At 38.0% G+C, this 27,996-nt stretch overlaps 1 protein-coding gene across 10 annotated transcripts in view; it reads left to right on the top strand.

Moving 5' to 3' along the window:
• The window catches only part of CHD6 (chromodomain helicase DNA binding protein 6), a 197,470-nt gene that overhangs the window by 19,163 nt on the left and 150,311 nt on the right, over window positions 1–27,996 (top strand). For 8 of the 10 annotated variants that reach the window (XR_006354944.1, XM_043987068.1, XM_043987070.1 and 5 more), the window contains one exon: window positions 6,391–6,492. The exons of the other annotated variants lie outside the window; for them this stretch is intronic. The gene's annotated coding sequence lies outside the window, so the exon portion shown is untranslated. The remainder of the gene's footprint in view (window positions 1–6,390; window positions 6,493–27,996) is intronic. 10 annotated transcript variants of the gene reach the window in all.

Below are 27,996 nucleotides of genomic sequence, written 5' to 3' on the forward strand. Positions count from 1 at the left end.
GATAAAAGCATAAATGGCATGCTAATTAAATTTGTAAATGACATATAATTGGGGGGAATAACTAATACTAGATGCCAGAGGCAGGATTCAGAAAGATCCTGATAAACTAGAGTCATGGGCTGAATACTAAGGGGAAATCAACTTGACAGGCTTAAGATGGGAGAGGCTTGGTTAGATAGTTCTGAAAAAGTTATGGGGATTTTACTGGATTCTAAGCTGGATGTGGGTTGGCAATGGGATGTGACAGCCAAAATAAAGGTATAACAATTTTGGACTACATGAAGAGAAACATAGCTGATAGGATAGGGAAATGATAGTTCTAGTTTCTCTGCCATGGTCAGACATCATCCAGAGAAACTAATCACTAACCACAAATTTGCACTGTCTGTGTTACATTTTAATTTTATTATCCATCATTCATTCATTCATTCATTCATTCATTCATTCATCCATTCTTTCATTAATTAATTAATGGATTGATTGATTTGTGCTGTTTTTATTATTTTTAAAAGTTATTTGTTTTTATTTATTTACTTTGTTAAAGCATTTCCAAATTACCTTTTTTTGTGTGTGTGTAAAGCAATTGGGGTTAAGTGACTTGCCCAGGGTCACACAGCTAGTAAGTGTTAAGTATCTGAGGCTGGATTTGAACTCAGGTCCTCCTGACTCCAGGGCTGGTGCTCTATCCACTAAGCCACCTAGCTGCCCCTTCCAAATTACCTTTTAATCTTTTTCTTGGGCGTTAGGTCTTTGTGTTTGACACCTCTGATCTAGAGTGTTTTGTTTAATTCTGGGCTTCACATTTTAAGGACATTGAAAATTTTGATAGCATTCAGAGAAGGGCAAGTAGGATGGCAAAGGGTGTTTAGTCCATGTTGTATGAGGATCAGTTAAATGCTTGAATGACTGAAAAAAAATAATTTATTAAGTTTTTACTGTGTCAAACACTGTGCTAACTACTAAGGATACAAATAGAAAAATGACAGTCCCTGCTTTCCAGCAACTAACATCCTAATTGAGATAATACATAAATGAGAGTTCAAGATGAATGACAAGGACCTGAAAACTGACATGCTGTGACTAGCTACATGAAGTAAACACCCCAAATCCCTAAAAAGAAGGGAAGTACAAACTAAAGCAACCCTGAGATTGTGGATCCATCAGATTGGCAAAGTTGACCAAAAAGGAAAATGACAGTGTTGAAGAGACAATGGGAGAATAGGCACACTGATGCCTATTGTCAGAGCTGTAAATTGGTCCAGCCATTTTAGAAAGCAGTTTGGAATTATGCCCCCAAAGTCATTAAACTGCTTACCTTTGATCCAGCAATACCACTACCAGGCCTATATCTGAAAGAGGTCAGAAAGAGAAAAGGACCTAGATGTACAAAAATATTAATAGCAGCTCCTTTTGTAAGAGCAAAGAATTGGAAACTCAGGGGGTGCCCATCAATTGGAGAATGGTTGAACAAATTGTGTTATGTTAATGAACTGGAATACTATTTGCCATAAGATATTATTTTCTTTTTCTTTTTTCCTTTTTTTCCTTTTTTTTTTTTTGTGGGGCAATGGGGGTTAAGTGACTTGCCCAGGGTCACACAGCTAGTAAGTATCAAGTGTCTGAGGCTGGATTTGAACTCAGGTCCTCCTGAATCTAGGGCTAGTGCTGTATCCACTGCGCCACCTAGCTGCCCCTTTCTTTTCTTTTTTTTTCTTTTTCTTTTTTTCTTTTTTTTTTTTTTGCCACCAGATATTATGAAGGGGACAGTTTGTTTGGTGGTTCCCCTGCCCCCATTCATTTTTATTTTACTTTCAGTTCCAGATTTTCCCCCTTCCTCCACTCTCCACCACCTATTCCATTGAGACGGCAAGAAATACAAAGTCTATTACAAATACAAAGTCATGCAAAACAGATTTCTTCATTAGCTATGTTTCAAAAAGGGGGGAAAATAAACAAGAAAAAGATAGAAAGGGGGAAGATGCTTCAGTCTTCACTCTGAATCTGTTAGTTCTCTGGATAGCATTTTTCATCTTGAGACCTTTGGGACTATGGCGGGTCTTTGTGTTGACTAAGATGACTAAGCTTTTCACAATTGGTTGTATTTATAATATTGCTGTTACTTTGTAAATTGGTCTCTTTATGCTGCTTACTTTATTTTATCAGTTCATATAAATTTTCCTAGGTTTTTCTGAAATGATAGAAGGGGACAGTTTCAGTGAAACCCGAGAAGACTTGTATGAACTGAATTCAAGTGAACCATAGAACAAACTATAAAAACAAAAACTTTTAAAGACTTAAAAACTCTTATCAACACAATGCCCAAATAAGATTTTTTTTGACATGGCTAATGCAGGGATTTGTTTTTTCATACATGTATACATACATACATACACACACACATATATTCATTACAAAGGTTTCCTTCCTTCCTTCCTTCCTTCCTTCCTTCCTTCCTTCACTGGTTGAGTGGGAGGGAAAGAAATCCATTTGTGTTATTTGAAAAAAAAATTTTTTTAAATCAGCATTTGGCAACTGATTGGATTTGAGGAAGAAGTCATCATTTCTAGGTGACTGAGAATGATAATTAATTCATTAATAGAAATAGAAAAGTTAGGAAGAGGGCCTGGCTTTAGGAAATGATTATTTTGTTCTACTATGTAACCTATAAATGATCCAATAAACAGGGATATAGTATAATATCCAGAGGGTAAAGCACTGGCTTTGGAATCATAAGGATTTGATTCAAATATTGGCCCTGCTTCTTACTGTCTGTGTGATTTTAGAAAAGTCATTTAACTTCTTTCAGTTTCTTATTCTTTAAGATGATGGGACTGTGCTGTATTACTACTAAGACCATTTGCAGTTCTAAAGCTAGGATTTTATTCCCCTATATAGGAAAAAAAGTCTATAAAGGAATAGTCTAAACCATGCCAAATAGCTATTTCTCCAATGATCCCCTGGAGAATAATTTTTTAACTTCTCCTGATAATCTCTTCTACTGTTGAATAACCTATACTATAAGGAAATTCTTTATTATGTATAATCTAAACTGTTCTTGTGTATTTTTAAACCTTCCTGTCACATTATGTTCACTGGGGAGAAACTGATAACAGCTAACTAATCTCCATCTTATAAAAGACCAATGTTATACCTGTAGGCAGTATTTAAATCACTTTATACTTTCCCTTGGGGTAAGAAATGAACTGTTTAGGTTATTTTATTTTAAGAGAATTGTTTGTTTGTTTAGTTACCATTCTTTGTCATTCTTCAGTCTGTAAAATTCCTAATAATAATACTTCCTTGGAAATTTAGGTAAAATGCTGATACAAAGAAATCCATTTTTGTGGGGGAATTCCTTAATTCTTTTATTATATTGGAATTTTATTGCAACAAATAATGCGTAAAATAGATGAATCATCTGCTGAGGATTTTTTTTAATTTAGAGATTTTAATTCTAATGATAGTTATGGCATGGTATTTGGCTTGTTCTCTGCAGAAGCCTTCCTCCAGAGTTGGAAATTTAAAGCATTCTCTCTTCTAGCCATTCACCCACCAGGAATTCTCATATAGGTCAGACCTGGTGGCTAGCCTTTTTAGATAAGTGTCAATACTTTTACTAGTTGTAACATCTACCCCAAATAAATTAACAGCTTTTACTGTGTGTGTTAATATTGGGGAATGATAAAGGAGGAAATCTCAGACAGCCGTGAAACAGCGAACATTATTAATTTTTTTTTTGCATAAGTATTGATGCTGATGTCATTCCACTGTCAAGCTTCCTCTTCCTTTAGTTGTGATTGGTATTGGACATACCGTTGATTTGACCAATGGGATGTATGTGTCTCATTTTATATGTGAAGAGCCATGAGTAATGTGCATCATAGCTTTCATTCCTATGTAATTTGTCACTTTACTAATTCAACAGACTCTTCTAGGTGCCTTCTATGTAGGAGGCTTTGTGCTGGAAGCTAAAGGTTATAAAGACAAAATGGAAACAATCATATCCTCAAAGAACGTATGCTCTTGTGGAGGTGGTCGTGGTGGGGTTTATAACAAAAGTATGGTATAGATAAAATTGAGGAGGAAGGGAACATTAATAATAGGGGGAACCAGGTGGGACTTCATGGAAGGGTTGGCACCTTCTACCTTTACCTAGAAAGAAGACAAAGATTCTAAATTGCAGAGATGAGGTGAGATGACATTCCAGTCATAGGACAAGGAATATGCAAAAACACTGAAAGGGGAAGAGGGAGAGATGGAAAATAGGGTTGCAAAACCAGTAGTCAAATTTAGCTAGAATATTGAAGTTGAAAGGGTAGTAGTTTTAAAATGAGGCTGGGATGGCAGAGGAGAGTCAAATTGTGGAGGAACTAAGATTTATGACTAAAGAGTTTGTATTTTATTCTAGAAGTGATGGTGAATCACTAAAGGTTTTTGGGCAGGGCAGTGTCATCATAAGTAGGAAGATTACTGTGGCACTTGTCCAGAGGGTGGATTAGAGGGAAGAGACTAGAAGGAAAGAAACCAATTACAAAGGCTATTAGAGTGGTCATGGGGACAGTTGCTAAGACCCTAGACTGGGGTGTTGGTTGTGAGTATAGAAGGTGACTGGCTGATTGGGGGGATGCTAGGATTCTCTCTTGCCGTCTCCTGGCATTGTAAAGCTCCCTGTGGAACACTTGGACTTTCTGTCCATCTGTTATCCCTCATGCCAAGATCAGCCCTTTCTCTTTGGATCATACATATCATTTACTCTTAGTCCTTTAAAGCTCTTTGTTTGATATGTGCTAGAGCCTGCTCACAACTACCTTGTAGCTCTCCATTGCCCTCTATGTGACATTCATTTTCATTTCTTAAAGAGATTGTCCTGTTCTTACAACCACTGAAAGAATACTAGTGTTATGATTTTTTTTACTTTATTTTTCTTGAGGGTTTTTTGTCTGTTTTATTTTAAAACATTACTAATATGGAAATGTTTGCATGACTACACATGTATAACTTAGATTGAATCGCTTACCTTCTCAAAGCAGAGGTGGGGAGGAAGGAAGGCAGAGAATCTGGAACACAACATTTTTTAAATATATGTAAAATTGCTTTTACATGTAATTGGGGGAAAACAAAATGCTAAGTAAAAAAAAAAGAATACCAGTGTTAAAAAGATGGGTCATTTTTGTGTCAAGGAGCAAAAGATTGTTGAAAATGAGGTATTGTTTTCCTAGATGCAATGCAGCCTGTATTCCTTTTCTGATCTAGTCCATCTTGGATCCACCTTAATATCCATCTGCAGTGCCTCACTAAGCTCTGTGGTACTGATAAGCAAAATCCATCCAAATGAATATTAGTCTAATGAGGTATTCTTCATCTATCTGGTTGATTTTCACAGTGTTGATTTCTGAGCCCAGAAGTGCTTAGAGGTTTGAAATGTGATGAATCCATGGCCATTTTTGGTTTTTGTAGATTCAAACATGATATTTTTATGTATTATAGTCTGTACTTTTAAATGAGCACTTATCTATTCTCTCAGGCCTTGAACACCTACTATGATTATAATTTCACTGACTTCAGTCTTGTATCCTAGAGATCTCTCTCCATTGTCTTCGGAGAGTTTTGTTTATTTTTAAACAGAAACATTTCAATTAAGATGTTCTATTTAGGGGCAGCTAGGTGGCGCAGTGGATAGAGCAGGACCTGAGTTCAAATGTGGCCTCAGACACTTTACACACCCTGGGCAAGTCACTTAACCCCAATTGCCTCACCAAAAAAAAAAAAAAAAGACATTCTATTTATCACTTACCACTTAATAAGGGGAAAAATAGAACTTTAACTACTATTTCTCTAGTTCCTAAAGGATTTTCCCATCTTTAGTTTTATGAGGATGTAGGTTTTAGGGACTCTGGTGAAATTCCAACTTTTCCATTCCCAGGATAGTCTGTTTTTTCCTCTGTAGAATTTTGTTTGCTTGTATTTGTAAGTTGTTTGCTTTCTGGTACACAATAACAACTTGATAGTGTGATTTCCTTCTTCAAGAAATAGACCATGAAGGATAAAGGATTCATAATAATGATTCTAGTACCTTGTAAACAAAAAACAAACAAAACTAAACAAACCTACAGGCCATAAAAATTATGTTGGGAAGGAAAAAGGATGGTATTATTAACCTTTGAGCTACTTTCATTATGAAACAGTAGAATGTGAGCTCCTTGAGAGGAGGAGCTGTTTCATTTTTCTTATTTTTGCCCCAGCACTTATCATAGTGGCATATGACACTTAATAAGTGTTTGTTGATTGATTGTATGCCCATATTCAAAGCTTACCTGTGTCATTTCTAGTCTATACTTAACCTTCCAGTCTGATCACAACCTTATCTTGTATTTTGTTTCATGTATGTAGGTCTTGTCTCCCCCAACAGAAGTATAAGGAGAAGAATTCTATTGACTGAATGATTATACTACTTTTGTGCACCTACCACGTTTATCTTTTGATTATTCAAAAGTAAGTATTTATCAACTTAGAACTTTTAAGCACCTTAAAATTTTAGCCATTCTGCATTCTGCTTATGGTGCTCTGTCATTGATTTTTTTTCCCTTTTTTAAACTGTGGGTATTTTGAAATCCTCTATCTTTCTCTATACTTAATCCTTTGGAGTACCTTATTTCATTTGTTTCATAAGCTGCAATGGCAGAATAGTTAACAACCAAGAGACCTATTTAGTGGTGATGGGCCTTTTTATACTTGGCTAGACTGGTCCTCAAATGGCCAGGATATAATGTTTATGAGATTATACTTAGATACTTTTCAAGTGTGGTATAGTAACTATTAGAGCTTACATTCTTTTGGTATAGCTTTTGAGAATGCAGTTACCAATGCCATGATAATAAGGTAGGAATCAGAGTAGAACTTTGTCAGAAGAAAAATACAAAATGACTCATCAGCATTGTCTCTAGGCCCCCTCTGCTTCTCCAGCGACAGTGGCAGAACACCCTGCAAGTATGACAGAGGGTGCTAAGAACAGTGCCATTTTCTTTTGTTTTTTGTTTTTTGTTTTTTTAGTGAGGCAATTGGGGTTAAGTGACTTGCCCAGGGTCACCCAGCTAGTAAGTGTTAAGTGTCTGAGGCCGGATTTGAACTCAGGTACTCCTGACTCCAGGGCCGGTGCTCTATCCACTGTACCACCTAGCTGTCCAAACAGTACCATTTTTAGGCCATGTACAAACATTGATTTTACTCTTGGTATCATAAGGGTAAAATCTTTGTCAGTGACCATCAGTGTTATAATTCTGGCTCTAAAGAAAAACATAATCAAGAAGTCACATAAGAGAGACCATCCAAGAAATGATCAGAAAAGTAGGCAGGCAAAGATACGGTATTGTGAGATTAAGGGATAATAATAAATGGACAACCAAGTGTTGAACTAATAGTAACATTAAAGTTCTAGAACAGAGCTTCTTAACTTGGGGTCCATGGACCCCAGCTAGAGACAGTGAAGTAGTATAGGGATTTGAGTCATTGAGACCTCAATTCTTGGGCAAATCATTTAACTAACTCTGTTTCTTCAACTGCAAAAATATATTAGCACCTATGTCCCAGGTTGTTGTGAGGACCAAATGTTTTAGTATTTGTAAAGTGTTTACTGCACAGTAGGTACTTAAATCTTGTTCCTTTCCTTTTCCCTTGTCCATGGATTACCAAAGGGTCCATGGATAGATTTTGGGGGGTACACGAACTGAGATGGAAAAAGATATTTTTATTTTAACTGATCTCTAACTGAAATTTTTAGCATTTCCTTTAATTATGACTATAAATAACATATTCTGAGAAGGGATCAAAAGATTTCACCAGATGCCAAAAGAGTCCATGACTCAAAAAGGTTTAAGATTTAGAGAAGACCTTTAGCTCATTGGGTGATGTTTTTTTATGGAGACTTTGTGAAAGAACACAGACATGAATTGCTCAGAATGGGAAAGTGTAAATGAGTTGGAATATCTCCAGTTGAAGTGTCACTGAGATTGTATGTTCATTGAAGTATCATATAAATGCTCATTTATCTCTATGTCTTATTAATATGGGCACTTTCTTTAGTCATGCACAACACAGCCCATCTGTACTTTCTCTTCATATGACACTCCTTTTGGCTATGCCATCAACATGGAATCCACCTAGTGTGCTAGTTCTAGCTACCTTGATATTGTTTGAATAAAAGTGGAGCACATGAATTTTTCCTCTCACTATAGAACTAGCATATTTCCTTTTCTAGTTAAAAATCTCTGATGATGTCCTTCATGACGCTTCTCCTGTGTAGTTCTGTGATAATTTGCTGCAGCCATCTAATGCACACTATGTCCATCTCCGTTAGTTCTGAGAGGTAGGCAACTTTTATTCCTCAGAGACTGTAGTATTCCTTGACTCACAGCTGTTTAACTTTACTAGAAGAATATTGAGGAGGCAGCTAAGTGGTGCAGTGGATAAAGCACCTGCCCTGGATTCAGGAAGACCTGAGTTCAAATCCAGCCTCAGACACTTGACACTTAGTAGCTGTGTGACCCTGGGCAAGTCACTTAACCCTCATTGCCCTGCCAAAAAAAGAAAAAAAAAAGAATATTGATATTCAAGGGCTTTTGTTTCAGGGAGAAGTTTGAGTTCATTAAAAGCATGGTGCAGTATCTAAAAGACAGTCCAGCCTATTTACTTCTTTTTGTTCAATTCTGAAACTGGCTTATTGTCTATATTCAGTGCCTGTCCAGAGTAAAAGTACTAGTTCTGTCATTGTCAGTCCAACATTTCCTAGTCAGGACAGTAGGTGTTCTTCATCTAAGTAGTTAGATATGAAGATAGTTAGGCTTATCTCTTTTTTTTTTTTTTTTGAATTCTTTTTTTTTTTTTGAGGTATTTTATTTTTTCCATTACATGTAAAGATAGTTCTCAACTTTTGTTTATACATGCTTTACAATTTCAGATTTTTCTCCCTCCCACCCCTCCCCCCCCCCCTCCCCTAGACAGCAGGTAATCTGATATAGGTTATATCTATATATCTCTATACATATACATATAGATATATATATATACACACACATATATATACACATAATAACATTAATCCTATTTCTGCATTAATCCTGTTACAAGAGAAAGAATCAGAGCAGTGATGCAAAACCTCAAAATAGAAAGAAAAAAAAAACCAACAGCACCCAAAACAAAAGAAATAATATGGTTCAATCAGCATCTATACTCCACAGTTCTTTCTTTCTTTTTTTTCTTGGATTTGGAGATCCTCTTCTATCATGAGTTCCCTGGAACTCTTCTGTACCATTGCATTGGTGAGAAGAATATAGTCCATCACAGTAGGTCAACACTCAATGTTGATGATACTGTGTACAATGTTCTTCTGGTTCTGCTCATCTCACTCATCATCAGCTCACGTAAGACCCTCCAGGTTTCTCTGAACTCTCCTGCTCATCATTTCTTACAGCACAATAGTATTCCATTGTATTCATATACCACAACTTGTCCAGCCATTCCCAATTGATGGGCACCCCCTCAACTTCCAATTCCTTGCTACCACGTAAAGAGCAGCTATAAATATTTTTGTACATGTGGGTCCCTTTCCCCCTTCCATGATTTCTTTGGGCAAAAGACCTAAAAGTGGATTTGCTGGGTCAAAGGGTATGCACAGCTTTATTGCCCTTTGGGCATAATTCCAAATTGCTCTCCAGAATGGTTGGATCAGCTCACAGCTCCACCAACAATGCATTAGTGTTCCAATTTTCCCACAGCCTCTCCAACATTTATTATCTTCCTTTTTTGTCATTTTAGCCAATCTGATAGGTGTCAGGTGGTACCTCAGAGTTGTTTTAATTTGCATCTCTCTAATCATTAGAGATTTAGAGCATTTTTTCATATGGGAATAGATAGCTTTGGTTTCTTCATCAGAAAACTGCCTGTTCATATCCTTTGACCATTTCTCAATTGGGAATGACTTGGATTCTTGTAAATTGATTTAATTCCCTATATATTTTAGAGATGAGGCCTTTATCAGAAGCACTGGCCTCAAAAATTGTTTCCCAGCTTTCTGCCTCCCTTCCAGTTTTGGATGCATTGCTTCTGTTTGTACAAAAATTTTTTAATTTAATATAATCAAAATCATCCATTTTGCATTTTATAATATACTCTATCTCTTGTTTGGTCAAAAACTGTTTTCCTTTCCAAAGATCTGATAGGTATACTATTCCTTTCTCTCCTAATTTACCTATGGTATCACCTCTTATGTCTAAATCATGTATCCATTTTGACCTTATTTTAGTATAAGGTGTAAGATGTTGGTCTATGCCTAATTTCTGCCATACTATCTTCCAGTTTTCCCAGCAGTTTTTGTCAAATACTGAGTTCCTATTCCAGAAGCTGGAGTCTTTGGGTTTATCAAACACTACATTACTAGTGTCATTTACTACTGCATTTCCTGAGCCTAGCCTATTCCATTGATCTACCACTCTATTTTTTAGCCAGTACCAGATAGTTTTGATGACTGCCGCTTTATAGTAAAGCTCCAGGTTTGGTACCGCTAACCCACCTTCCTGTGAATTTTTTTTCATTATTTCCCCTGGATATTCTTGATTTTTTGTTTTTCCAGATGAATTTTGTTATTATTTTTTCTAGCTGTATAAAATAATTTTTAGGTAGTCTGATTGGTATGGCACTGAATAAGTAAATTAATTTAGGCAGTATTGTCATTTTTACTATATTAGCTCTGCCTATCCATGAGCAATTGATATCTTTCCAATTATTTAGATCTGATTTGATTTGTGTGAAGAGTGTTTGGTAGTTGTGTTCATAGAGTTCCTGGGTTTGTCTTGGCATAGGCTTATCTCTTGATTGCATTAGATCTCATTTAGGAGTCTCTGCTTTGTTCCAGGGCTTTACACAATCAACAGAATCTTGAGAACCTTACCAATCCCTTCTCCATTTAGACTCTTGTGATGAACTTGTTCTTTGACAGTGGCAAACCACTTCTTCAAGAGATCTGGGCCATTCAGATATTTCTATTATTTCACATTCTAAGAAAGGAAGCAGATTTGTTATTAAGTGTTTAATGCAAAGTAACCTTTGCATGGGATTTAAGCAGCAAAGCAGTAGGAAATGGGGCATGGCCTCAGGTACCCTACATTATTATTTAAACCATGAGTCTGTCAATATAAATTGAGGGATGTATCAGGAAGATGTGTTTACCACTAGTGCTTGCCACTGTTTTGGATCATATCCTGTAATAAATCCAAATGGAAGATAGACTCACCATAGATGGTAAGGCTACATTTCTTTATGGATGAAATGCTGCTGATTTCATCAACCCATAAGTATTCAAAGAGCCTCCTCAGTAAGACCGTAGCCACACGTCTAACTAAAAGAGTCCTCACAATCCATAAGTAAAAGCCTAATATATGAAGAATACTTATTGACCAAATTATGACATGCAGTTGGCTGGGTAGACCATTGATCACATATTGCTTGGACGAGGACTATAAATGAACAGATTGCTGGGCCTAGAACTTCATAGTATGGGTAATAGAAGAGACCACACAGCATTTGAGAAATTACATAACATTTTGAGTGATCTCAATCTACTTTCTGACAGAAAAATCCATCTTTTTAATGCCAGTGTTCTTCCAGTTATGCTATAAGACTGCCAAGTGTAGAGCACCACAGTCTTCCAAGAATTAAAATTGACTTAGCCCAAAGGGCAGTGAAGAGATACTTGGTGGATATAAGTGGCCTGAAGCGTATTAACAGCAATAACTTTACTGCAAAAAGTGGCTTCAAATGGATACACAGATGAACAGCCCAAGGTCTGCTGTGGTACCCATGAAATGTCAAAAGACTTAAAGGATAGCTTTTAGCATGTCGCATAGACCTTCTCCAGAGGATTTGTGACAGCATGTGAACAAGAATCTTACATCATCAGGACACAGTACCATCATGGATGAGATCATGAATCAATTGAAGTTGAAAATAAAAGTTTCCACCTCAAAGAGCTTACTTCTAGTAGAGGAATATTGTGTGTACCCAGATAGGTAAAGTAATTTGAGAAGAGCAAGGCTTCTTGTGGGAGGGAGCACCTGAGTGGAATCTTGATGGAAAGATTCTAAGAGGTAGAGATGTGGAAGGAAAAGCATTCTAGGCCTAGGGGTCAGACTGCTGGATGTGAAAGGTATGGATACTAATAAAGGAATGAAGAGTTTGGAAAACAATTAGTGCACCAGTTTGGCTAAAGAATTGGAGTATGTTAAGAAGAGCAATATGAAATAAGGTTGATAAGGTAGGTTAGAACCAATTGTGGAGGGATCTAAATGCTGGTCCGAAGAGTTTATATTTTATCCTAAAGGAAATAGAAAGCCACTGGCAATTTTCGAATGTGAGAATTACATGGTGTCACTGTAAAGATTATTTTGGCGACTGTATAGAGTGGTTCAGAGAGAAGTGGGAATCATGACTGGGCAAAAAAATTGACTTTTCTGAATTTAGAACAACGGTGACTTTAATGATAAAAAGGATCATAGTGATTAAGACTACCAGTTTTGTTCTAAAATTTTAATACTGATTCCATTTGTCATAGTGAGTAGACCTAACTTATTTATATTATTTACCCACAATTGTTTGTATGAATTACTTTTAGTCTTAATGTCAGTATAATTTGTGCAGTTACTTGCCTCAAGGACTGAACGCAAGTCTCTAGGGAATTGTGTGAGTTCCTAAGACCAAAGGTTGTAGATATCTGACCTAGAATTTTCAGTCATAATGTAAACAGCAAAAAAAGTCCATTAAAAAGCTCATCTTTGGGGCAGCTAGGTGGCACAGTGGATAAAGCACTGGACCTGGATTCAGGAGGACCTGAGTCCAAATGTGGCCTCAGACACTTGACACTCACTAGCTGTGTGACCCTGAGCAAGTCACTTAACCCTCATTGCCCTGCTGACCCCCCCCCCCAAATCCATTAGAAATCTCATCTTTGTATGATATTATAATGAGCACTATAGAAGTAAATGGTAAACAGATATAATCCCAAACCTCTAGGAGTGGAACATCTTAATTAAATGCTTCAAAAGGCAGTACACAAAAGGGGAAAATTATGTTAAATTTATACAAACTTTTTCCAATCTTAATAGTATTTTTTCCCAGTTACATGTAAAGATAGTTTTCAACATTTGTTTTTATAAGATTTTGATTCCAAATTTTTCTCCCTTTCTCCCTTCCCTCCACAAGACAGCACCCAATCTGATATAGGCTATATATGTACAATCATGTTAAACATATTTCCTCATTAGTCATGTTTAATACAAACTTTAAAAACATAGGTAATGAGTTTCATAGTTTCATATAATTTTTTCTTGTTCTTTTTTGTGTTTGTTTGGTTAAGTTCATAATTTAAAAAATTTTAACATCCTGGATTTGGCTTCTAGCCTGGGTTGGTTTTTTTTCTTCTTTTTTTTTTTTTTTTTTCACCTAGACCTAGCTGCTTTGAGCAGAAGCATGTGTAGCATGTGCCATGTGAGGGAACTGGAGTGAGGATAATCCATAGAGAGAAAAGACTGAAGCAGGACATTTGGTATTGTCAAATCTGGCCAACTGAATTTAGCTAGTGGTAGTTACTAATTTTCTGGGAAGTTGAGAGTATACATTTGGATTTCCTGATGTTTAGGTGCTGATATATTGACTGTCATCCTATATTTCTCCTCCCTTTCTCAGACAAACGTGTTGCCTCAAATTCCTTTCTTCTTACTTTCTCTTCAGCACTCTACAAGGATGGCTTTTGACCTCATCACTCAACTAAAGCTGTTTCTTTTCAAAGACAATAACATTTCCTGCTTGCTGAATTTGATGATCTTTCCTTGTTCGTGATCCTTCTTGACTTCACCTCTCCATGTTGAAACTGTTGACTACCCTTTACTCCTGGACATTCCTCTCTGGCTTTTTTTGTGACATTACTGTCTCTTCTCAGAACTTCCAATTTCTTCATCATAAACTAAGAAGTTTGGGCTAAATAACCTGTAAAATCCCTTCCTGCTCAAAATCTATGATTCTGTAACAGTCTCTTTTCACCCAGGATAATAAAATTGTACTGTGGTTGTTAAGTTCCCATAAAGCATGTCGTGTAGGTTCAAGTCATTAGTTAGCTTTGTTGAGCACATATTTTCTTTGTAACCTTAGTTAGCTACAAATCTGTCCAATTACTTATAAGGGAAGTGTGTGTAGATGGTTTAATGTTACCTGTCTTTAGTGGGTAAATAGCTCAGAAACGTATTGTTTTTCCAGCAGTTCAGTGCCAACATAGATTTTGTGAGCACTGTGTGCTCTTCTCCCTGCATAGGTGATCTCATTCTGTCCTATCTCTTCCAGCAGATTGCTCACTGTATCATCCTCATTCTCTCGCTTATCTTCAGTCTCTCCCTCTCCAATGGCTGCTTCCCTACTGCCTACAAACATGCCTATGTCTCCCCCATTCTCAAAAATCCTTGCCTTTATCCTTTTATTCCCACTATTATCCCATTTTTCTCCTCCATTTTGTGGCTAAATGAGCAAGCTCTTTACAATAGATACCTCCACTTCCTTTCCTCTTTTTACCTGGTTTTTAATCTCATCATTCAACCAAAATTGTTTCCAAAGTTACCAGTGATCTCTTAATTGCCAACTCTAATGGCCTTTACTAAATCTTCATCATTTATGACTTCTCTGCAACCTTTGACACTGCCAGTCACCCTCTTCTTGGTTCTCCAGGTTTTTGGGACACTGCTCTTCTGATTCTCCTACTTATTTATCCTCTCTTTCTGAGTCTCCTTTGCTGGCTCTGACTAGGTCGTGTCCACTAATGGTAGGTGTCCCCCACTAATTTTTTGTACTGGGGATTCTTTCTGGGCCCTCATCTCTCCTTGTACTACTTAGTGATCTCATCAGCTCCAAAGATTAAATCATCCCCATACTGGTGATTCTCAAATCTGCTTATCCACTCCTAACTTCTGCTTACCTCCTATTAGATGTCTTGAACTACATAGTCGATGGACACCTTAAACTCAGCATGTCCAAAACTGAACTCATTATCGTTCTCCCCAAGCTCTGCCCCACTTGCAAATGTTTCTCTTACTGTCGAGGTCACCATCATTCTCCCAATATCTCAGACTCCTAACTTCAGTCATCCTCGACTCCTTACTCTCACTTCTCATATTCAATCTGTTGCCAAGGACTGTCAGCTTTACTTTCATGACATCTCTTGTGTACCCTTCTTTCCCTTCCCTTCTCTGATTCTGTCACTGCCCTGCTGCAGGCTTTCATCTCTTCCTGCTTGGACGGTAACCTGCCAGTAGGTCTGCCTGCCTCAAGTTTCTCCTCTCTAGTTCATCTTACACTCAGCCACCAAATTTGACTTTTCTTAAGTGTGGGTCCAGCTGTATCACTCCCTCTTCCCTGCAATAAACTCTAATGACTATCACCTCCAAGATGAACTACACAGTCCTCTGGGGTTCAGAGCTCTTTGTGAACTGGCCTCCCCTTCCCCACCTTTCAGTCTTCTTGCACCTTACACCCCTGTTGCTTACTCTTTTGATCCAGTGATAGCAGCCTCCTTGCTGTTTCTTATGCAAGACACTCCATCTCCCACCCCAGGCATTTTCACTGGCTGTTTTCCACACCTGGAGTGCTCTCCCTCCTCCCTCTTAGATCCTGGCTTCCCTGGCTTCCTTCAAGTCCCAGTTTAAATCCTACCTTCTACAGGAAACCTTTCCTAATCTCTCTTAATTCTAGTGCCTTCTCTGTATTAATTATTTCCTATTTATAGTACTTGTTTGTATGTAGTTGATTACACGTAGACTCCTCTATCAGATCATGAGCTCCTTAAAGACAGGACTGTCTTTTGACTTTCTTCATATTCCCAGCACTTAGCACAATGCCTGACACATAGTAGATGTCTAATAAGTATTTATTGGCCAACTGTGTTAGACTTTGGGAGATGTATAAAAAAGTCAGTGAGATCTTGTATCTCTACCCTCAGAAGTCAACATATTGTAATTATGAGACAACTCTCTTCACTTGTAGAGCCCGAGTTGTTTTTTTTCCCCTTTAATTGGCCCCTTCTGAGTTCTAAAATCTATTTTTGTTCTCTTGGCTTGTCCTTTGACCTGGGAGAACTATCATTTCCCTCTGTAGTTATTGAGGACAAAAGGAACTCCAGATGTCAGAGCAGATAGTGCTAGAAGAGAAGTATTTGCAGCGTACTTTCAGTTCAGTCAGCAAGCATTTATTAATTGTGAAAAGCACTGGGCATGCAAAGATGAAGGTGAAATAATCTCTGCCCCCAAGTAGCTGACATTCTTCCCACATCTGCTCATTGCCTTAGCCGATGTGGACCGGTGGATGTAACAGTTGTGTTCTTTCTTCATAGGCACCCAAATCATGGCTGTGTGGTTTTAGGGCATTTATTTAAATTAGAAGTGTAACTAGTACCTGGCACCAAAGAAACAACAGTCTCCCTCATCACATAAGAGTACCTCTAAACCTCCACGTTACAAATCATAGAATGTCAGAGCTAGGAGGTATCTCAGAGATCACATAATCTCACCTTCTTACCTTAAAGAAGGAAAGAGAAGGAAACTGACTCGTGCAGGGTCATCCTGTATGTCATTCGGCTGTATCTTTGTCTACTTCAGGTCCTTAGATTGGAGGATTTTTTTTTTTTTCAATTTAAGATCTTGAAAATATTTAAAAACCCATTGCCAATATACACTAGCCCTTTTCATTTGGCCCTTTTGCCGTAGTCAGAGCTCCTGTGCTACTTGAATCAAGTAATCTCCAAAATCATCATCATAAAAATGTATCATATAATGGGAAAGAGACTGGAGCTGTGAGTTTATTGGTCGTGGGAATTCCCTGGATGAGGAAACTATTTCTGTCACTGCAGGGGAAACTTCTTTATAGCTTAAATGTACTTAGATAATTGCCTAAAGCACTGAGAGGTTAAGGAGTTAGTCCACAGTCACATAGCCAGTGCGTGTATGTACCAGGGACAAGGCTTGAGGCCCATTTTTCTGCTTCTGAGGCATATTATGTTCACACTCTGCCATGCTGTCTTTTATCATATGTTAATTAGGCATTTTATGAAAAAAAAATGCTTCAAAAAATGAAGCACCATTGTCTCGTAAGTGAGAGGCAACCTGGTGTAATAATGCAAGATCTACTTTTGTTATTTAGTATTATTTCTAGTAAATAGCATCAGTAGAGAGCTGGTCTTGAAGATGTAGGTTCAACTCATGCTGCTCACATAGATTGGGTGTGTGATCTAGGCAAGTCATTAACCTTTTAGTGCCCCAGGAAACTAAAAGCTAAAAGGTGTGGATCTGGATTGATAGAGAAAGCTTCTCATTTGGGAGTGCCTTCAAATCAAGGATCCAGTAAAAAAGAAATATCTAATGGAAAAAAATCTAGGATGAGTTGTCCCTAGACCTAAGTTCTAAGTCCCATCTTTCTTTACAAGTAAGTTAGCCCCTCTGTGCTTCAGTCCTTCTCATTATTAACTCAGCGATGATGGCTGCACTGCCTACTTTAAATGAATAAGAGAGGATAAAATACGATTATTGAAAGGAACATACTTAAAAAGTTGTCATAATATTTTTATTCTTGCTGTAAATTCCTTAGCCTTAAGGCCATCTGTAATATGGTTCCTACCTGTCTTTACATACTGTCAAGTTGCTCTTCTTCATAAAGTGCTTGTTTCAATGAAACTGGATTGCCAGTTCTTCCCCAAACTAGAGTCTCCATCTCCCTCCTCTATAAGTTTCCCCCCTTGTACTTCCTCAGTGCTTTGCTTAAAATGGAATTTCTGGGCAGAACCAGCTGACGGAAGAAGGGGGTGTGCGCTCTCTCTTCATCTCTGTTTCTTGGAATCCTCATTTTTCTTAAGGATAAAATTTCTTCCACTAAGCCTTTTTGGACCCTCCATTTGCTCCCTAATTTTTTTTCTCCACTTAGACGTGTGTGTGTGTGTGTTCGCGCGAGCACATACATATATTAGTGTTCCCTTAGTAAAATATGCATGCTTCTTGAGAGCAAGGATTCCTTCAGTTTTTCTTATTGTTAACACTTGTCATAATACTTTGTACATAGTAGGCCCTTAATAGATATTTTTAATTTAAATTCTGTACAACTCGCATTTCTACTCACTTTTTTTTTATTAAGCATAATATAGTGTAGTATAATGAATATTGGACAAGAATCAGGAGACCTGGCCTTTAACCCCAACTGGAAGTCAAACTCAATCTGAATCTCATGGGAACATATGATTAAGGCCAGAGGGTACCTTAGGGACCTTTTTACCACAGAGGAAACTAGAATTCCACAGTAATAAAATGCCTTAATTTCTTCATCCTTTCAAATGAGGAGATTGGTGTGGACTGCAGACATTTATTGTAGCTCTACGATTCTTTTATTCTGCTCAACTCTTATTTGCAGCCCTATGAATTATACCAAAGCAGTAGAAGCTCCAAGTTTGAAAGCTGAAGGGACCTCAGTGACCATCTTGTCCAACTCATGCCAAGTAGACATGGCTTTTGTGCTTTATTTATTCTTAAGTTACAGAGAAGACAAACATATGAGGAAAAAAACAAAAACATAAGCTAATGATTAATGATAAGATACGAAATGTTGTATCTTATCCTTCCTCTCCAGACAGACCTCCTGATTTGTCTGGACTTTCTTTTCCTATGCCTTCTCGGCCTGGAAGTTCGCCCACCACTGGACTTCTTGCACTGGAAGTACAACCCTGCCCTTGCAGAATAAAGCCCCTTCCTCTGATAGGCTGGTTCCTCTCAGAAACTCCATTTTAAGGAAAGCGCTGAGGCCGGCTACGCCTTGATTCCTCTCTAGGCTTCACTCCTGACTCTCTACCAAGCACTTCACAATTACCTTTTCTATCCTTTTTTCTTCCCTTTTAACTTCCTTTTATGTGGTGTTTTGCCTCCGTGATGCTGTAAGCTCCATGAGGCCAGGGGCTGTCTTATCTTAGTACGGTGCCAGGCACATAGGAATCACTTAAAAACTGTTTGACTTGACCATTGTAGTTAAGAAGATTAACTCATAGGATGAGACCAGTGGGTAGAAGTTAGTAACAAAAAGCATTTTGGAAAAATGGCACATTGAACTGAATCTGAAGGAAGTAATGGATGAGGAAATTGAGACTTAGAAAAGTTAATGACTTGCCCATGTTAGGGGCAAGATTTGATCCCAGGTCTCTGCAGATTCCCAAGTCTACTGACCCCTCTGCTCTCAAAGAATTAGCCATCTAGAAGTAAAGTGGCTTTGCCCTGAGGTATTAGGTTTCTCCTCTCTAGAAGTCTTAAAGCAAAAGCTAGATAATCACTTCTCAGCTCTGTTGTAGTAAATTCTTGTTTTGGGTATGATTAAAGGGTCTGGAGATCTGGAGATTCTGTGAGTCTTTGAAATACCCATTCTCCCCCCCCCCCCCAGTTCTGTTGATTAGTCACAGGTGGTGGAAGGGCATTCCTTTGGGGCAAAACAGTATGACCAGAAGTATTAAAGCAGAAACAGTCAAAAATGTATTTAGGATTCATTAAGAAAATGGGCTTTAATAAGACTGGAAGAACAAAACCATATGAGGTTAAAGAAAAGAGAGAATAGGGCCCAAGACACAGCCTTGGGGAATACTTACAGTTAAAGGATATGATGTGAATAATGAGGTATCAAGAGACTGAGAAGGAGGAAAACCCTGAAAGTGTCACAAAACCCAGAGGGGAGAGAGGATCCTGAAGGATGGGGGTGATTAACTGTGTCAGATGAAGTAGATAGGTCAGGGAAGATGAGGATGAGAAAAGACCACCAGATTTAGTAGTTACGATGTCATTGATAACTTTGAGAAGAGTGGTTTCATTGATTAGAAATCACATTGTAAAGCACTGAATAGTGAGAGGAGAAGTTAGCAGGAGATAGTGGAAACAGCTTTTTAGAGGAGTTGGCTTGAGAAAGCAAGGTGAGCAACCCCAGCCCTCCAACCTACCTTTCCATCTTCATTGGATATTATTCTTCCTCCTATCCTCCACAATCCAGCCAAACTTGCCTCTCTTTGTTTCTTACATGGGACACTCCATCTATTGTCTCTGTGCCTTTGCACTAGCAGGTACTACAGATGTGGTTATCCCCATTTTACAGATGAGGAATTGAGACTTGGAAAGTTAGGTGACTGCCTGTGTTGAAGGAAAGATTTAATCCCAGGTCTCTCCAGACTCCCAGGTCTACTGATCCTTTTCCCAGTCTACTGACCTATCTGCCTCTCCAATAATTGTAGCTATGCAGAAGTAAATTGCGCTCTTTCTGGAGGTATTGTGTTTCTCCTTGATAGAAGTCTTCAAACAAATTCTATATAACCACTTTCCAGCTATGTAGGGCCATGGTTTAGAAGGTGGCCTCTAAGATCCTTTCCAACTTTGAGATTTTGTGATTCTTTGAACTACTCATTCCTTCTCTCTCTCTCCTCCCAGCTATGTAATGCTTATGTAATGTAGTGAAGCTCAGTGGCCCATTTCTCCACCCACTGCCCATATAGTTGGATTATATTATATAAATTAGGAAGTCTGCTATTACTCTTTTTGGCCACTAGATGACACCCATGTGTCTTCAGTAAGTGAATTTTTGTCCCTGATGAATTAGGTGTTGGAGATGAAGGAATGAACAAGTTATTGGTGAAAATGAAGTCTTCATCTATGGTGATAGAGGAGCAAAAAATATAGCAAAACAGAGAGAACTGTTTGTACTTTTTAACAGCTTTACTTCATGTATAGATAGTAAAGGAGAAGTTTCCCGAAGAGATTACAATAAGTGGTCTAGAGAGTCATATTTAGTGGTGCTTAGTTTAGAAGATTGATCCTATAAGGAGCTATATTGTATGGTTAAGTGAGCAAACCCCAAAGGAAACTAGTTGATAGTCTTTGGGAATCTGACTTAAGCAAGTACTGAGTGCTAGAGCAAATATGTTTTGTCCTTGTGTCCTTCTCCTAGTCTTCCTTTCCCCAAAACAACAGTAACAACTACAGCAAAAATTAGTGGTGTGGGTGGTGGGGGTGGGGAGTGAAGGATGATGCTTCCTGCAGTACTCTCTCTAAAAGAGTGCACCATTGTCTTTGGGTCATAAGAATTAGAGTTGACTAGGTAGCTTCCAGATTGGGGTAAGGTTCTCGGATGTAGGCTGTAGTAAATCTATAGAATTCAAGAAACTCTGTATTATAAGGTGAACAAAATCTGTGTGGAATAAATCTGGGGTCGCTGGAGCATCTTTCCTGAGAAGCTACCTCCTTAATCTACCTTGTATTTATTTGGATTTATTTCTGTATGTTCTTAAGTGTGCATGTGTTGTCTTCCCCTATAGGGTGTAAACTTCTAGAGAGTAGGCATTGTTTCATTCTTGTCTTTCTATCTCCAGCACTTACCATAGTGCTTGCTGGTTGATCGAATTACAATCAAGTTCACATGCTACTTCTTCCACAGAATCTGTCACAGATATCTGAAATACCACCTCCTCTCTTGGACCTTGCATAGCATTTTGGTTTACAAACCTCTGATCTAGTTGTCTTGTAATATTATGTATAGGCTGTCTCATTTCCCTTCCTTGAGGTGAGGAACCTAAACTTGGTATTTGTATTTCCTCATGCCCTCACACCTAGTGGTTTGCACATAGTATGTTGTATGTAGTGACAATTATTAACTAATGTGCAAAAGACCAGTTATCTAGAAATTGAATCCATCTGTTATAGAAGGGATAATAAGAAATCTTATGAGCAACATCATGTTGTAGTAGTGGAGAAAACCTTGGTCTTGAAGTTAGGGGATTTGGTTTGACTCTCAGTTTGCCACATTGTGTGGCTTTCTGAGTCTCAGTTTTCTCATCTATAAAATGAGAAGGTAGAATCTTTGGTTCAAGAGTACTAGTGAAACATACTTTGTTTCTTTCACTTGAAAGGTTGTAGATGAAGAGTGTGAAGTGCAGCACACAATAGATTATGAACTCCTTGAGGGTAGGGACTGCTTTTGTCTCTTTTTTATATCTGCAGCACTCAGCATAGTGTCTGGTGCTTAATACATGTTTATTCATTGATTGATTGATTTCACATTAACCACCACACCATCCTCACCGCCACAGTGAATGTATGTTCTAGTCATAACAGTTTCTTTGATGTTCTCCAGTCAGTCTCCTTCTCCTGCACCTTTACTTAGCCTGTTGTTCAGTTTGGAATGTTCTTTTTCACCTTCCCCTCCTGGGATACCTAGCTTACTTCAAAAACCACGTTCAAACACTTCTTATATGAGGTCTTTCTTGATCTCCTTCTCAGCTGTTAGTACCTTGCCCCTCAATTACCTTGTGTTTATTTTATCTACACTCATGTATGCACTTGTTGATTCTTCCAGTAGAATCTATGCTCCTTGAAGACTAGCCCTAATCAGTTTTTTGTCCTTTTACCTCAACTACTTTTGGATTCAATTAGATACTATGCATGTTTTTATGTATTTAGTTCTATTTCCCCAATTAGATTTTTATTTTGTGGGGGGGGGGGGCAGGGCAATGAGGGTTAAGTGACGTGCCCAGGGTTACACAGCTAGTAAGTATCAAGTGTCTGAGCCAGATTTGAACTCAGGTCTCTCCTGAATCCAGGGCCAGTGCTTATCCACTGTGCCACCTAGCTGTCCCCCTCCCAATTAGATTTTAAGCTCACATTCTCAGAATTTCTCCCATTTCTGTCATCCCTGAGAGCAGACTTTTGGGTGCCAAGTGCAAGTAGATTAAGGTAGTGTAAGAGTTCTTTCAATTTCATATCGTTAATGGAAAAAGTTCAAGAACCACTTCTTCAGGTTAGCATTGTAATTCTGTGATTTAAAAGACAACTTTTTGCCTTGAATTGTATTCTCAGATAAAGATGATGATATTGAAGCATTGGAAATACAGGTATTGACTGAGATCAGTGCTTTGTGAGGTTTCCTTCTTGGTGTAGCTTTTGTAAGACAGTGTAGGAAATTCCTGGACCATGCTTTTGTATCATGGAACCTCTGGAAGGGCTCTGGGAAGTGTTACCTCATTTCTGCTAGTTACTGATTGGCTGCTTCTTATCATTACTTTCACCTAATGAAATAGGTGAAATTTGTTGTATATACTATAGCCAGATTCTTAGAACCTAAACTCTTATTGTTGGGTATCACATGCCTGTTGTCAGTCCAATACAAATGAAACTGCTTTCTGTTCTCTCACAGTTGAAAGATATACCTGGTACCTTTGATGGTTGATTGAAAACTATCTCGGTCCACTTATCCACTCCAGTCCTAGACCATCTTTCCAATTCATCCAGTCATCTATAGGACATGACATTGGGCCTATCCAATGGTTCATCCTGCTACCACCTCTCCTATTGCCCTGTGTGTAAAAACCACTTCCACTCCTCTCTCACCCCACATACACACATCTTCCATAGATTGTTCTTTTTCTGGGAGTAATAACAAAATCAGTAATGTCATTGTACTGGAAGAAGCATGAAAATTATTACCTAAATGACTCCACAGTCTAGACGCATAGTGGCACTTAATAAAATACTTGACTGAACTTGGTTCTAGAAGAGTCCTTTGCTTCTTAGTTTGCTACCACCACCACCACCCTTACCCCGAAGTTATGTAGCATCTTGCTGTTTCTCTCACTTCCCCACAGATACCATTTTTGCATATACTACAGTGCTTTCTAGCTCTTATTTTTAAAAAATATTATTATTATGATTATTATTATTATTGCAGGGCAATGAAGGTTTAAGTGACTTGCCCAGCTAATAATGTCAAGTGTCTGGGGCAGGATTTGAACTCAGGTCTTCCTGAATCCAGGGCTGGTGCTTTGTCCACTGCACCACCTAGCTGCCCCAGCTCTTATTTTTCTTGTGAGGAGAAAAAAAAGGACAGAGGACAGAGAGAACCTACACATTTTCACCCTCAAATATTGATGTTACAAAGCAAAATGTAAACAAAGGGAAAAAACAGCAAGCAAAAATTCTTACCTCTAAGGCAATATATTTGAATCCAAGTGGAACACTGCATTGAGAAAGTATTAATTTTGGAGGTGTGCACAGAGTGCAGTATCTCCCTGCAGAAGCATGAGATCTTATATGAGAGAGATATTGTATCCAGGTTTCATCATGGAATTTTAAAATAGAGAAATTCTAGCATAATCCCTATTCCAGTTTTTTTTTCTTTCCATCTACAAATAATCCCATAGTTTCATTTGATGGGAATTGGAAAATCTTACATTCCCTGCATTCATGAGGAGACCACATTTATATTCTTTTTCATAGTGGTTCCTGAGTAGTTGTGGCATTCTAGACATCACTAAACAAATAGTTTTTAAGGTAAGAGCAAAAAGCAAAATCTTTAGCTGCTGATTTTGAGTCCCTGTTCTTCTTTGTTTCTTCTTGTGATTATTTTGTTTCCCACAGTTTGGGATTAGATGAATTGCTCTCTTTTGGGTAGGGAAGTTGTCTCCTGGAAATCAACACCTGGCTCCTAAATCCCTTCACCTTTGGGGACCTCAGTACTTCATCTTTAGATGAAGGAGTTGGACTGATGACCTCCAAGCTTCCTTCCAGCTCTAATTCTGTGGATCCACCTTGGGGATTTACTGTGAGGTACATAGAGGTTATAAGTGACTTGCCCTGGATCAGACTGGAATTCGAATCCTACTCTTCCTGCTTCCAAACCCAGCACTTTAATCTAATAGTATGTCATACTGCCTCTAGGGATATGAGGGCAATATGGCTGTGATATCTGACCCCATGAGTTTCTAGGTGTTTTTTGCACATTGCGATAAAAAAATAGTTTATTTTGTGCACATTTTAACAATTCAAAATCAAATTAAATGCTTCTTGAATATAGAGATAAAGCAGAATTCATTTCCATTATATGCCTCAAGCCTTTTAACTGTTTATCCTATAAATTATTCTTAATCTTCAACCTATTTGAATATTCCATCAGTCTTCTCTAAGTGGTTCATATAAACTCCTACTATATTCTCAGTCCTCTACCATGTGCTCTCAAACCGAAGTGGTAGAAAATAGCCAGAGGGAAACAGAAGAAAGCAAAATATTCAGTGGATTCATAAGATACTTTTTTGATACCCCAGGGCTGCTGTATGGAAGCTATGAATGTGTTGCCTGGTCTAGTTGTGTGTCTTTCTCTACATATCACCTGAGAAATGTCATGTGTTCCCATGACAGAGAAGTTCCAAGGCTGCCCCTGTATCTCTGACCCCCTCAAGTGCCTGCTGTTCCTTATTTTCAGCTTTGTATAATACAACCTCGTATAGTAGAGAGATGGAATGTGTGTCAGTCAACCTGAGGTTTTAGTGTTGGCATTTCTTCTGACACTGAGCGAATTAGTTCCCTCTCTGGGCTTCAGTTTCCTTATTTATAAAATAAAGGGAATGGACCAGATTAATCTCTTGAGATCCATTCAGCTCTAAAATTCTATCATTTTAAGATTTTGTCATGTTTGTATTTGGATGTACTCGTTATTTCAAATTCAGCATAACAAAACTAAACTCTTCATCTTCTTTCAGCAGTCTAAGCTTGCCACCAGCTTCCTTCTTTCTCCCCCCCCCTTATTATCATCATTCTTCTAACAATGCTAGAATTTCTGGAAACACCTTTGATTTTATCTGGGATTCCCACATCCACTATGTATGAACTAGGTGTTCGATAATTATTTGTTGTTTTGATTTATTTTACAAAATTCTTTTTAATTTTGGCTTCAACTTCCTTTTTGAATCTCTGCTTTCCTTTCTTTCCCTTGCTATTGCCTTAATTCAGGTTTTATCTTATTCATGGGCTATTGTAAGCTTTGTTTCCACTTTCTTTTTCTCCCCCCTCACCTCCAGTCAGCCTGCAGACCACTACTAGATCCAGTTTCATCATGCAAAATCTCCTCTTGCCTATAGGATCAACACAAGACTCTCAGTTGGCATTAATGGCCATAGGACTTGAAGCTTTACATAGTACTCTTCATACATTTTTCTCTTTTGAACTTATGATGACCCTGTAAGATGGGTAGGTATTACAGGAATTTGTGGGTTGGGTTTTTGTTTGTTTTGTTTTGTTTTTGGTCTGGATTTGTGATTCCTTCATGTAGGGAATTTTTGAAGTAGAAGCTCCTTTCTCTAGTGAAGATTGGCAACTCTACTGAAACTTTTATTCTTAGAGTTGTCTGAAGCTCTGAGACATGAAATGACTTGCCTAAAGTTAACACAGCTATATGTGTTAGAGATAGGACTTAAACCCAGGTCTTTCTGATTAGAAAGCTGGCCCTCTAGCCACCTATGCCAGGTTATTCTTTCTACAGGCAACGTCACTGTTTTATAGATGAAGAAACTGAGGCTTAGAGAAGTTAAATGATTTGACCGTGATTGTACAACTGTTGTGTCACAGGTGCCAAATTTGAATGCAGGTCTTTCTAACTGCAATTCTTTATCCTCTTTTCCCTTCCAGATAATATAGTGCTTTCAGAGTCCTCTATCATCTGGCCCTAAAAACATTTTTAATATTATCTTTTTACAAGACTTCTGTGTCCAACAAAGATGCCACTTGGTTATTCTTTATATCTTCTACAGGGCCTAAAATAGGGTCTTTGTACTTATTAGGTGGTCAACAAATATCTGTTGAATTCAGTTGCTGGTTTTGAACTTAAGCCTGTAGAATTAGAAATAGTTTTTAATGCCTCTCATATTGTCTGGGTTTTATATTTGGAATTGTTGTCTTCCTTACTTTCATCTACTTCCTTAGAGAATACTCAAACATTCCTCTGAAGTCATTGCTGTTGTTTCCTTTAAGGAAGTTTTGATTCCCTCTTGAATAAGTGGTTCTATATATAGGTTTTTTGTTTTTTTTTTAAGACAAATTTAATGTCTTAGTTTTGTCAGTGAACCTGTCATAGAATTTTCACCGATACAATTTAGAGTTGTAAAAGACGTGTTATTAGCCACCATGTCCAACTCATGCCTCAGAAGAATCTGTATCACACACAACATGCCCAATCAGGGATCATTCAGCCTCTGCTTGAAGACTTGTAGCAGGGCACTTTAGTTTTTAGCAAGTTTTTCTTCCATATAACCTACACTTACCTCTTTCATTTGTTGCCAAGTAGATGCTGATTTGCCATTAGTAGTGTTTCCTCACTGGAGTGAAATCATAGGTCTAAGCTAGAAAGAAAAGGCATTATATACATTGTCTCCTGGTTCTGCTTCCTGCTCAGCGTTCATACAATTTGCTTGGCATTTTTCTGAGTTCCTCATATATATGTATATATACACATACATACGTGTGTGTGTGTGTGTGTGTGTGTGTGTGTGTGTGTGTGTATTCCTCCTAAGGATCCATAATATTACATAATTTGCTTAGATGTCCATGAGGTCCTGGACACATGACTTTGTTTCTAGCTTTTTGCTACTATAAAAAGTGTTACTATGAATATCAGAGCATCATGAGACTTTTCTTTCTGTCAGTGGGATCTGTATCAATAGTGGGATTGCTAGCTGGAAGCTATGGTTTATTGCCTTTTCTTGACTACTTCCAAAGTGTTTTCCCAATATGGTTATACCAGTTAGTTCAGAGCTTTGCCAAATGAACATTAGCTTCCGACCCCTCTTGTGTGATTTCCATTCTTTGTCGTCTATTCCAATCTGGTGGCTATGAGGTCATGCCTGAACGTTGTTTTAATTTGTATTTCTCTTCATCAAGAAACATTCATTAACTACTTGCTACAAGCGCTATGCTGAGCTCTGGGGATAAAAAGGCAATGGGAAACAGCCCCAGCTCTAGAGGAACTTCCATTTCATGGGGGAAGACAATATAGATACATCTAAACACTTAGAGAACACATCCTAAGCAGATAGAAGGTAATTGCAGCTAAGGAGATAGTGCTCATGGTGAATTTGGTGCTTTG

This window comes from Dromiciops gliroides, chromosome 2 (genome assembly GCF_019393635.1).
Source record: "Dromiciops gliroides isolate mDroGli1 chromosome 2, mDroGli1.pri, whole genome shotgun sequence".
NCBI lineage: Eukaryota > Metazoa > Chordata > Mammalia > Microbiotheria > Microbiotheriidae > Dromiciops > Dromiciops gliroides.